At 39.5% G+C, this 13,239-nt stretch overlaps 1 protein-coding gene across 1 annotated transcript in view; it reads left to right on the top strand.

Moving 5' to 3' along the window:
• Positions 1 to 13,239, top strand: part of LPAR1 (lysophosphatidic acid receptor 1) — a 296,957-nt gene that overhangs the window by 198,813 nt on the left and 84,905 nt on the right. Inside the window, exon 6 of the mRNA XM_019816317.2 lies at positions 6,034 to 6,274. The gene's annotated coding sequence lies outside the window, so the exon portion shown is untranslated. The remainder of the gene's footprint in view (positions 1 to 6,033; positions 6,275 to 13,239) is intronic.

Genomic DNA, 13,239 nt, shown 5'->3' with positions numbered 1-13,239 from the left:
ATATTTATCCTTATCCTCAAACACAGGATATCTTTAATTTGTGTCTTCCAGTTTTTTTCACCAGTCTTCTAATTTTCAGCATGTATTTGCTGCCTTCGTCAAATAATAATTCTTAAGCATTTTGTTGTTTTTGATGCCATTATAAATGGGTTTGTTTTCTTTGTTTTTTTGAGGTAGTTGGTTGTTCATATGTAGAGACAAATGATTTTTGTTTACTCATTTTATATCCTGCAACTTTACTGAATTTAGTCTAACAGATTTTTGGTGGAGTCGTTCAGATTTTCTGTGTATAAGTTTACATCATCTGCAAATAGAGACAACTTTCCTTCCTTTCTGACTTGGATGCCTTTTGTCTTTTTGCCTAATTGCCTTAATTAGAACTTCCAGTACTATATATAGGAGTGGTGAGAGTGGCTATCCTTGCCTTGTTCCTTATCTTAGTGAGGAAGCTTTCAACCTTTCATTGTCAAGCATAATAATGTTAGTTGTGGGTTTGTCATATGTGGACTTTATTATTTTGAGGTGTGTTCCTTCTATTCCCAATTTGTTGAGAGTTTTTGTTATGAACAGATGTAGATTTTGTCAAATGCTTTTTCTGCATCTGTTGAGAGGATCATTTTTATCCTTTATAAATGTGGTTGTATCATGCTTACTGATTTGTGGACATTGAACCCTCCTTGCATCCCAGTGTTAAATCCCACTTGATCATGGTGTATGATCCTTTTAATGTGCTGTTGAATTGGGTTTGCTAAAATTTTGAGAATTTTTTCACCTGTGTTTATCAGGGATATTGGCTTATGTGCTTTTGTAGTGTCCTTACATGGCTTTGGTATCTGGGTAATGTTGGCCTTGTAAGATGAGTTTGGGAGTACAGTTTTTTTGGAAGTGTTTGGGAAGGATTGGCATTCATTCTTTTCTCAGTGTTTGGTAGAATTCACCAGCAAAACTATCTAGTCCTGGCCTTTTCTTTGTAGGGAGGTTTTTGATTACTGTTGCTATTTCCTTGCTCCTGTTGGGTCTGCTCAAATTTTCTATTTCTTTATGATTCCATCTTGGTAGGTTGTATGTTTCTAGGAATACATCTGTTTCTTCTAGATTGTCCAATTTGTTGGCATATAATCATTCAAACTTATGACTCCTGTTCTTATAGAACCTTCTGCAAGCTGGATGAAACTCGTTTGGAGATGGATAGGGTCCAGAAACTGTGTAAGTGATGGAATATCTGCCCTTTGCTTTGAAATAAGCTCATCTGGAGAACCTCTCCCAGCTCTGGGTCCCTGTCTCCTTTGTATTTTCCTGCATATAGTGGGTGTTACTACACTTGTCAGTATCCTGGTTGTAGAAGAGTTAATGTTTTCCATTACCAGGCACTGACATAGGCAGTAGGGGAAATCTGGTTCATTTTGTTTCAAAATACACCATACCTCAAATAAGTACAAACAGCTGCAATGCGGGATTGGGGCCAAAAGAAATCAGTGTGGTGCTACAGACTCCAGCTGAGAGGAGTTCATGTAACATGGATCTGAGATCAGGCTCCAAAACGAAACCATCAGGCCCCAGCAGGAGAAGAGTCCTTGCTTGTCATCCCGGTCGCCTCCACAGCCACCACTCAAACAGGGATGGCTCTTGAGAGAGGTGACCGTTTCCTCTTCCCTCTGGAGCCGCTCCTTTGCCGTGGACTGAGCACACCACACTCAGTTTCCGGGAGCCCAGAACCACGGTAGGGTAAAATGAAGAAATCTTGGAACACAAAGGATTTATAGATATGCCTGCTTATTTTATCTCCATGACTTGGCTGAAAACAGCAACCACACTAGCCCCGGCCCTACAGCACACTCCTTCCTTTTTAAGCCCCAGGAAATTCTTGGTCAGGTAGAAACTGCAGCGGCCGAGTCTGGTTGGTTGTTTTTCCTTCTCCCAGATTTTTCAGGTAACATCAGTTTAGCGACACTGTATTTCTTTTTCTGCTTCCTTTTATACCAGAATTCTCTTTTAAATTTTATGCTGCTTTCTCTTCTCTTTGGCCTAGCCATACAATACCTTTCTACATTAATGAGACTTTTTCTGAATGACACTCTCCATTCTTTACATATTTGGATTTCCCCCTGTGATGTTTCTGGACAAGTAGGACAGCATTTTTCAGACTGATGGTTAGATGGTCAGAAGTCTTTCAAGTGGTATCTCACAGCTGTTTTTAGGTCTCCAGCTGGTTTTTAGGTCACATCTCAGGCATTGGGGTTTTGCGGCTACTTTGTGGTTTTATTATCTCGTTGCAGTTTATGAAAAAGGCTTCTTTTCCTTTCCATTTTCTGCTGCTTTCGTGATAAACAGCTTCACAAATAATTTTTTAAAGATATCCACTGTCACATTTAAAACCCTTTCATAAAAGGACAAGAGTTAGACTACCATTCATGTAAGTTAGGGAGGGGCCCTTTTTTGTTTGTTTGTTTTCATAGTTACTAAATCATTGTGAACTGAGCAGGACCACTTAATTCCCTTTGCTTCACATTCCTGATTTCTTCAACAGAGATGATAATATTTGAAATGTTACTCATAAAATTGTATTAATGAACGAGGCCAGCGTTTCCTCACTGACCTCTCAAGTTGGCAGAAACACCTTCGTGAATTCTCAGGAAAGGAAGGTATTTACATATCCTCAGCCCAGCTGGGAATAATTCACGCTGTAGCACAATAGCAGTGTTCTCGAGGTTTCCCTCTATACTTACTGTTCTAAAGAAGTCTGTTTTAAAGAGATATTGCCAGGAGGGACTTCGCTGAGGGAAAGTGGTGTATGTGGAGAGCAGGAAAGGAAATTAAATTAAGCGCCTCATTTTTCCCATGGCAAAGTAGATAACTAGTATTGTATTCAACGGCCTTTATTTTTTTCCCCTCCTCAAAACTTTGGGCAGGATGTCTAAGTCTAGACTTAGGACGTACAGGGTTTTTTTGTTTTTTGTTTTTTTTTGTTGTTTTTTTCCTTTTCCCCAAAGGTAACTTACCTCCAGTTTAATTAGAAATTAGTGAAGGAAACTAGGTTTCTTATTTGGCTCTTGGAAATTCGAAAATAAATAACACGTTCGTATTTTTGAATAGCACGTTGTGGGCCAAACAGCATCTGGAAGCGATTATTCTTGCTGGTAGGCAGAAGAAATTTCATAATCCACCATCTTCAAAGAACGTGGTCCCTTGTCACATTTTCCCTACATCCTGGACACAGAAGACGTCTTAAGGCCACATTGCTGGGATATCTGCCTGTTTCTTTGTTTTGTGTTGCATGTAAATGTATCTCATTGATAATATAACTTATTTCGCTTTGAAAATAAAGCAAACCTTGGTCGTATGATGCTGCCTGCACTGTTTGCTGTGGTCCAGACTTCTCCTTTTTCAAAAGACCTATTTGACTTTTGGCAACGTGCCTCTTCTACTCAGCCATTTGTCTGAGACGTCTTTTCCTGTCTTCTCTAAAATCAGGCGCATGTGTGTCTGGGGTAATCATGTAATTTGTAACAATGACTCCTGACCAGATTAAATTTTGAAAAATTCAATTTCTTCTCGGGCATGTCTATTTGTATGTTAAACGGTGACACAGGAACACTTCCTTCCAATTAAACACATTTTCTTTCCTATGGCGGGGCTTCTGCTGCTCCCCCCCCCCCCCCCTTTCAGACTTACAGAAAAGTTGCAAATAGAGTACAGAAGTACGAAGGGAACTTTTATCTTACTGAGTCAGTTAAGAGTGAATTGCTGACATGATGCCTTAACACCTCAAATACTTTATATTTCCCTGCATACAAAGATGTTCTTCACGTAGTCACAAAACCACCATCAAAATTAGGAAACGAACATCATCATTGTCATTATATGTCAGCTAATTTTCAGATCGCTCCGAATTTTCCCCAGGTTGTCTCAATAAGATCCTTTGAAGCAAAGGATCCGATCCTGAATCTTGGGTTGTATTAGTTTCTCATGTCTCTTTTTCGTGTCCTTTAACATGGAACAGTTTCTTGGTGTTTTTCCCCCTTTTGTGACCTGATCTTTTAGAGGTTATAGGAAAGTTATTTTGTAGCAGGTCGCTTGGGTTGGGTTGGACCCGTGTATCCTTCTGATTAGGTTCAGATTTTGAAACTTTGACAGGAGTGTCACAGAAGTGATGCTCTGTTCTTCTTATCCGGTCCTGTCAAGCGGCACATGTCAATTTATTTCAATTTCCCGTGATGTTCACTTTGATGACTTGATTAAGGTGGTGTCTTCCAGACTTCTCCACTACAAAGTTACGGATTTTCCTTTGTAATTAATGAGAATCTTGTGGGAAAGTTTTTGGGTCTATGTCAATATCTCATTTCTTGCCAAACCTCTATTAGTTTATTTATATTAAAATGAACTCATGGATTTCTATTTTATTTAAAAGGTTATAAATTTAACCTTTAAAGGGTTATAAATCTGTTATTGTCATTTATTTTGAAGCTTAAAATTTTTATTTTGGGTCGGCAGGGTGCCCTTCAAGCAAATTCCCTTGTTCCTTTAACATGTACCCATAATTCTTTGAGTGCTGTCTTATTTTCTGGCAAAACAGGATATTCTGAGTGATCAGTACCACCTCAGGGCTTAATAAATATATATGTATTATCTTTGTATGCTTTTCAAAATGGGGGGATATATAGATATATAATTTCAATACAATTTAATTTTATGGTATAAAAATTGTATACATTTTTATCATATAAAATTAAATCGTATGTAAACATTGTTTTCATAACTCGATTGGCAAGTATTGTAGTACTGAGTGTTTAGATTGTTTCTGAAATTTGCCATTCGTATATGATAGTCCATTAAGTATCCTTGTAGCAAAATCTTTACCCTTAGTATTAGTTCTTTACACGGTATAAATTCCTAGATGCCCCCATTGACAGTAACTTTTGCTGTTACAAACTGTTATTCTGGGCGGAATAACTTTTCTTATCATAGCCATAGACTTGTATATTCTGGCCAGCTATTTGGATACTTTGCCCCCTCTCCGATTTACTCTCTTTTCTTCCCTTTTTCCCTTCCCCTCACCTCTACTAATATGAATATGTATGCTCCCATTCCTTCTAAGCCATTTGGGAATTCTGATTTTAGAAACATGCACTTGATCTTAGAAGAAAATATCTTCTGTCTCCTCCATTGGCTGTATTTGGTGGAGTCCAGCTTCGCCCGAGGCTTGGTTATAGAGGTTGTAATTCTCCTTGTCTTGAAACTTACATACTGTGAATACTCCAGCTTGGCGCAGAGGCTCTCTCCTGAAACATTCCTCAGTAAAATTTATCTGTGCTATGCTTCAGGGTATTTCCTCCCTTGGATGCAGATCCTAAATCCCATTAGTCTTTGCACTAGTGTGGATGTTCTTTACAAATGACTGAGGGTCCTGGTGTGAGATAGCAAGACCAAGAGCTTAGACATTGTGGGCGTTGGGCTGTGGAAAGAAACAGGGTAGCAATAAGTCTGTCCCTTATTCAAAGAGAAATTTGTCCTACCTCTCAAGAGGATTTTCTTAGTCTTTTTAGTTGACTTTTCTTCCTTCATTTCCATCTCTTTTCTCCCTGCTCTCTCGTGATTGAACACACTCACTTACCATTTTTCTCTAACTCTGAAGTCTGTAATTCTAGCCCATTCCTGATCCACTATTACTAAACTACACCCCTTCCCCCCTTTTCCAAGAATAGGACACAAACTAGCTTGAGTTTGAGACTATATACAGAGTATGGCCAACACATCTCTCGCCTTAGTAGTGACAACGATTCTGAGATTTTTCTGCCAATTGTGTTCTGACAATTCCTGGTTCTTTTGACACATTTCAGGATAGTGTCCCTCCCAATCAAGAACACTGTTCACAAGTGAAAACTGTATGCCACTATATAGCATTTGAAATCAGCACGGTGCGTTTTTTTAAATAATTTTGGGCCAGTCTCTTCAATCTGTAGAATACTGGACTCTGAACTGATAAGATCCATGTAAAATAGGGCGATTGTGATGCTTTTGTTTCTCCTCCTGCAGGCAGCGTGTATTCCTTCCTTGGAATGCGTCAGCTGAGTGCCATATGGAAAGAATGATAGACTTTTAGGCCAAATGTAGAATGAAAGGTCTGATTGAAAAGCTGGAGAAGCAAATGGAAAAACTGATCCTATATGTAGGAAAAGACTTCAGAACACGAAATATATTGTCTTCAGTGAATATATTGAAGCAAGATCTTGGGCCTGATACTTTGAAGAGGAGAGGAGAGTTTCTGCTGCCACAGGTAGAGATGGTGTTTTAAAACAAAACATGAGGAAATGATTTGGTTTCTCAAGTGCTTTTCTGATTTCTTTGTTCTAACTCTGCATGCGAAGCAGATGGACTGAGAGTGATCACAGCTTTCTTCGTCCCAGCTGGACCATTTGCCTCACTGGTTTTATGGGAAGCAGTGGTAAGGATAGAAAGTTCAGATAAAAAACATAGCATGGCCCCATAGGCACCCTTTATAGGCTTTTTGAGGCTGAAATTCTCCTTTTATTGACTTTAGAAATAAGACAGTATTGATTGACTCTCAAAAGGTGAAGAATGTTTTCCTTTTTCTTGTGATTTTCTGGAGTTTTTTATTATGGTTTATATGCATTTCAGTTTATATTCATTCCAGTTTATATGCATTTCAATTATGTAGCTTTTCTTTTAATAGTTTTAATAACTCCATTTTTTTTTTTTTTGGTCCTGTTATGGTCACAGGTATTCTGTGTTGACACGGACACCGCTTATGCTGACTCTCCTGAGCACATTATTTTGATGTTTCACATGATTAGTTGCATTATGTCATCAAGTGGATTTTTCAGGGTGAAATAGATCCTGATTATATTGAATAAGAGTGCCTTGTTCTTGCTGTTGCAAGTAAATGACGGTTTGGGTGAACGCATGCTTTTTGAGTCATCCTATATTTCTGACAAAATCATGAAAGTTGCTACCATCTTGTCTTCTCTTGTGGCCAGGGTGGGTCACAAGAGAAGGTGAGCCACCAATGGGTGGCTACGTCCAGTCCATTTGTTTCCCCCGTGATTTGATTCTTTTTCATCAATTGGATTTTTTTTTTTTTAAATGGGAATTCTTTTAACTCTTGCAGTCTACTAACTTAACAAACTTGTGTTTTGATTGTAGGTAACGCACTTCATATTTTTCCTGGAATGTGGTGAGCTCTTCCCCCCCCCCCCCCCCCTTTTTAATTGTGGTCACCTATATATATAACATAAAATTTACTATCTTAACCATTTTCAAGTTTAGGTAGTATTTAAGTATATTCACATTGTTGACAGATCTCCAGAACTCTTTTCATCTTGCAAAACTGAAACTCAGTACCCATTAAACAACAAGTCCCATTCCCTCCTCTCCTAGAGCCTGGTAACCACCCTTCCCTCTATGAATTTGACTACTCTAGGTGTCTCATATAAGTGGAATCACAAAGTACTTGTCTTTTTGTTACTGGCTTATTTCACTTAGCATAATGCCCTTAAGGTTTATCCATGTTGTAATATATGTCAGAATTTTCTTCTTTTTTAAGGCTGAATACTATTCCATGGTATTTCTATACCACACTGTTCATCCATTCACTTGTTGATGGATCCTTGAGTTGCTTCCACTTTTTGGCTATTGTGAATAATGTTGCTACGACATGGGTGAACCAGTATCTCTTTAAGAACCTGTTTTCAATTCTTTTTTTTTTTATTTAAAAAAAATTTTTTAATGTTTTTATTTACTTTTGAGACAGAGAGAGACAAAGCATGAGCAGGGGAAGGGCAGAGATAGAGGGAGACACAGAATCCGAAGCAGGCTTCAGGCTCTGAGCTGTCAGCACAGAGCCCAACGTGGGGCTCAAACTCACGGACTGTGAGATCATGACCTGAGCCAAAGTTGGATGCCCAACCGACTGAGCCACCCAGGTGCCCTGATTTTTTAAATGTTTATTTATTTTTGAGAAAGAGAGAGACAGTGCATGAGCAGGAAAGGGGCAGAGAGAGAGACACACACACAGAATCCAAAGCAGGCTCCAGACTCTGAGCTGTCAGCACAGAGCCTGATGCGGGGCTTGAACTCACGGACCACGAGATCATGACCTATGCTAAAGTTGGACACTTAACCAACTGAGCCACCCAGGTGCCCTGATTCCTTTTTTTTTTTTTAATGTTTTATTGATTTTTGAGAGAGCACAAGTGGGGAAGGGGCAGAGAGAGAGGGACAGAGGATCTGAAGAGGGCTCTGCACTAACAGCAGCAAGCCCGATGGGGGGCTTGAACTCACAAACTGCATGAGCATGACCTGAGCTGGAGTCAGACACTCAACTGACTGAGCTTCCTGGACGCCCTCAACTTTTGGTTATATATCCAGAAGTGGAATTGCTGGGTCATATGAGAATTCCATGTTTAACTTTTTGAGGAACCACCATCCTGAGCTGAGCCATTTTACCAGCAGCACATACAGTATCATCAGCAGTAAAATAAAAGCTCCAATTTCTTCACATCCCTGCTAATACTTATTTTCTGCTGTTTTGGTAGCAGTCATTCTAACGGATGTGAGGTGGTATCTTGTAGTTTTGATTTGCTTTCCCTCATTATTCAGATGTTGACTGTATTGGCCTGTGTCTTTTGGCCATTTGTATATGGAGAAATGTTCAAGTTTTTTATTCATGTTTTAATTGGGTTGTTGGATTTTTTTTGTTGAGTTGTAGGAGTTCTTTATGTATTCTTTAGAGTATTCTGGATATTAACTCCCTTTTAGATTTAGGATTTGCAATATTTTCTCCCATTCCGTGGATTGTATTTTTACTTTTTTTTTTTTAATGTTTATTTTTGAGAGAGTGTTAGTGGGGGAGGGGCAGAGAGTGAAGGAGACAGCAGATCTGAAGCAGGCTCTGTGATGTTAGCACAGAGCCCAACGCGGGGCTCGAACTCACAAACCGTGAGATCATGACCTGGGCCAAAGTCAGAAGCTTAACCAACTGAGCCACCCAGGCGTCCCTGTATTGTTACTTTTTGTTTGTGTCCTTTGCACAGAAGTTTTAAATTTTGATTTAGTCCGTCTCATCTGTTTTTTTGTGGTGAGCTCTTTAAGTCTACGAATTTAACATCTTTTAAGAAAAGTTTGCTTTTATTGTGAAATCACTGTTGTGCCATTTGTCCTTCTCAGATATACCAGTTATCCTTAAATTGAATCTCTACTTTCAGTGCTCCCTAGCCATAACATCTAAGGAGTCTAGTAAATTCTATTATTATAAGTGCGTGTGATTTTTCTCAAGCTCATCTTCCATGGCGTCAACTTGATTTTCTGTAGTGGCATTTCTGCCTGCTGTAGTTTTAAACTTACAGTGTCAGCGGTGATATTATTTTTCTTCTTATTTTTTTTTGCTTTTATTTTTTAAAGTTACACATGGTTGCGTTTTTTTCTTTTTAATGTTTATTTATTTTGAGAAACACAGAGAATAAGTGGGGCAGGGGCAGAGAGAGAAAGAGGGAGAGAGAGAATCCCAAGCAGGCTCTGTGCTGTCAGTGCAGAGCCTGACGCGGGGCTTGATCCCATGACTGTGAGATCATGACCTGAGCCGAAATCAAGAGTTGGACACTTAACTGACCGAGCCACCCAGGTGCCCCTAAAGTTTTACATGTTTGTGATGTAAAGTGTCAAGCAGCTGTATGAGGCTTGCTCAAGAAAAGGAACTCCTTTCTCCCTACCATTGTACCCTTGCCATAGCTAGCATTTTTAATTGTTTTAGTTACTTTGTTCAGTATTTGCATTGCACCTCCGAGATTTTTTACTTCTACTTTTTGACATATTAGTTTCAAATACTTGTATATATCCCACGTGGAAGATGTGCCTTACACATATCCCCATCTATACCTCTCCATCCTAATATAGTTAGGTCGTGATTTTGATTAGGCCACTACTCCGTGTTAATGCCATCATGACCTTGTTAATGTTAATAGTCGAGCCATCTAGAATTTTAGAAAAAGAGTCCTTTTTCCTCTTCTGCAAATTCTTACAAGAGGAAAAAAGTTTTAATCATTCTTTTTATATTTACTTAGTCTTCTGTGTGCTTAGCATTCTGTGTACTCATTCAATCCTAAACTCTGTCAGTTCTAGAAGTCTCCTCTCAATAGATCCAGGTGGACAGTTATTCCATCAAGGCTGCTTTTTGAGTCCTATTACCTGTCATCCATTTATGCCAGAAATTCCTTTTGTTTTACACTCCTATTCCTGTATTACATGCCTTTCTTTTTCTCATTTTCCTCCCTGTTTTGCCAAAGAACATCCTCCAATAGAATTGGAAGTTGTAAATCACTTGCCTCATTGTCTTCTAGCTTCCTGGTTGCTGTTGAGAAGTCCAAAGACTTTCTGATCCCTAATTCTTTATGAGCCTCCCTCACCAACCCTCCCCCTCACCCCCCCCCCCCCAATTTCTGATTGGTCACAGGATTTTTTTCTATCCCTACTGTTTAAAAAGTTTCCATGATGGTGTGCTTCATGTGGGCATATTAAAATCAGGTGGGCAGATAGGCAGGCACTCAGTAGACCCTAATAGTCAACAAACTTAAGACTTTCTACTTTAGGTAATGTTTCCAGGTATGTGACCCTCCCCTCCCCCACCCCTCCCCACCCTGTTTCCTTTATTCTTTCATTCTGGAATTGCTTTCGATTTAGCCTTTGGATCTCCTGGGCTGCTCCTCTACCATTTTCCTTCTTACTGTTCTCTTTTCCTTTGTTTTTTGCTCTACATTTTGGGCAAGTTTCTTAACTTGATATTCCAATCCTTCTACTACTGCATTTTGAATTAGCAGTTTCTAAGTATCCTGCCTTTGTTTCAGTGGGTGCAATGTCATCTTTCTGATGTTACTACTGCTAAATGTTTTCATCTGCTCAGATTCGAGAGCAGAGTCTTAGTCCTTAGGTGATACAAGCCTGGCTTCAGATGGTGGTTAGCTTTGGTAGGGGGAATAAATACTAAAACAAGCTATAACTCTGACCTTCCTATATCACATCTTCTTGTTCCTCCAGGTTTGAGGTTCAGAGTTTTTTTCTCCTTGGTTTCTGCCAGACTGTAGAGCTCTCTGCAGAAGGATACCACAAATTTCAAGCCTGAAAAAATTTCCTACTTCATCTAAAAGCTTCTATTTATGTGTAACACTTTTCTAAAACTTTGAGGATAAATTTATTCTTTCCTGGTTTTAGCATTGATGACTTCTTTCCCCCTTTAGTACTTTTTGTTCATCTGTTATGTTTTGGGGATGGCAACTTTGAAATCTTTACCCCTGTAAGCCGCCCTGCCCCCACTGCCCCAGCTTCATTTTCTGCTTCACAAAAACTATTTTTTGCTTTATTTTTATTCTGTTTTCTGATTTATTGACTGCCTTCATATAAGTTCATAATTCAGAATTTTTTCTTTTTTCTTTTTTTTTTTTTGGTTAATGCAGGCTCATTCTGATCACATAATTTTTAAAGTTTTTTTTAATGTAGTACACTTATTATTAAGTAAATATTTGCTCTATCCTACAATCTTCCCTTCTCTTGAAGCATAATATTTTTCATTTGCCTGGTGGGTTTGGATTTTTCTCTGTTGCTTATCCGTAGAGAGGGAGGTCTAGGCATATGCAGTATCGGGTATTGCCCTGTGTTCTTTCAAGAGACTGAAATGAGTCACTGTTTGACTCAAGTCCAGATGGAGAAAAATGGTTAGATTTATAGTAGATTAATTTGCCAATTAGAAATTCATCTTCCTTTGAGGCCGAGGGAGCCAGCATCGGCTACAGAAGTAAACAAAGGGGAGTTCGCCTCAGAACCAGACTTTCTTTTAGGTATTTGGTGTGGCACTCAGCAGTTAGTAATAAGGTCATTGTCACTTAGCAACGTTGCCCATGTCAGAAGCCAGCTGGTAGAGGTTTCCCCCTGACATGTTTTCTGGGGGCAGTCCTCATGGCCACATGTAAATCAGAAGTAAATACAGCCAGAGATAACTTGTTCAGCTGAAGCCAGGAACCCCTTTTAAGGAGTGAGTGTAATTTAAATGTACTCCAATGCTTCCTGGCTTCGTTCCATCCAACTCTCATTCCTCTGAACTAGGAACGTCATTATGAGTCTGTTAGGGTCTCTTTTGCTTATTTTCTGTCCATTCAGTGTAGTTTTGCATGAAGGGGATGTTGTAGCTTCGTCCATCCGTCAGCTTCCCATATTGATTCTTTCTAGTCTATTTTTCTGAAAATGTAAGCCAGTTGTTCCATCTATGGCTTCTAGGGCTGATTTCAGGATAGTTCCTATTTTTGTTGGTTATTGGTTATTTCTCTAATAATCTGGTGCAGGAGGAATGAGCCGATGTAGCTCTCTTATTTGTGGATTGTGTTTTGTACATCTGTTTTGAATTGTAGGGAGGGATAATGAGGTAATTCATACCCAATGACTACAGGGGAATAGATGAATGGACCAGTAAATAAGTAAGTGACAGCTGATCTTGTGCAAGTGAGGAGCATGAGAGGTGGTTTGTGGTTTTGTGAAGAATGGCACAGACCAGAAGAGATGCCTAGGACAGAGAATGAAGAGGAGAGGAGGGGCAACAGTAATGACCCACGGGTAGCTGGGTTCAATGGGGCCAACCCCCATCACTCTGTGGCTGGAGCACAGTCTTCCAGCTCAAGCAAAGGAAGCGGAGAGCTGGGTTGATGGCAGATTGGAAGAACTACAGGACAGGCATCCAAATGCTTGGGAGAGTTTGGAGAGAGATGAATTTCTATAGAAATCCAGTTAGTGCTGTGGTTGCCATTGTGAGGCTCTGGGAAAGCAGGGGACCAACATGTCTAAGTGAGCTGGCTTACCCGCTTAGGGACTGAATGGAATTATTCAAAATGTCTTGTCATCTTGTCTAGCTCCCCCCCATGATTTGTGCAGTTTGGTAAATAAGCTGGGAGGTAAGTCTTATAAATGTCATTTTAGGACTTCACTCCCACGAGACAGCTGATTGATATCCTTTGAGGTAGTATTGCTTAGCCCTTGTTTTTTTTAGAGTTAAGTCACCATATGCCATTTCATAAAGGGCTCCTATCATGTGAGAATAGGTTCGACAAAAGCCTCCCAACTAGACAGGTCTGAAATGCTTTAGGAGAAGGCAGTTAACTTTCTGCTTTATTTTCTTTCTTTCTTCTTGAATAGGTGAAGCTACCAGTCTGGGCTATCTATTAGACAGCTCAAGGACATGTAATG

The sequence above is a fragment of the Felis catus genome, chromosome D4 (assembly GCF_018350175.1).
Source record: "Felis catus isolate Fca126 chromosome D4, F.catus_Fca126_mat1.0, whole genome shotgun sequence".
Classification (NCBI taxonomy): Eukaryota; Metazoa; Chordata; class Mammalia; order Carnivora; family Felidae; genus Felis; species Felis catus.
Note: the sequence above shows the minus strand (reverse complement) of the source record. Positions and strands in the feature narration are given on the sequence as shown.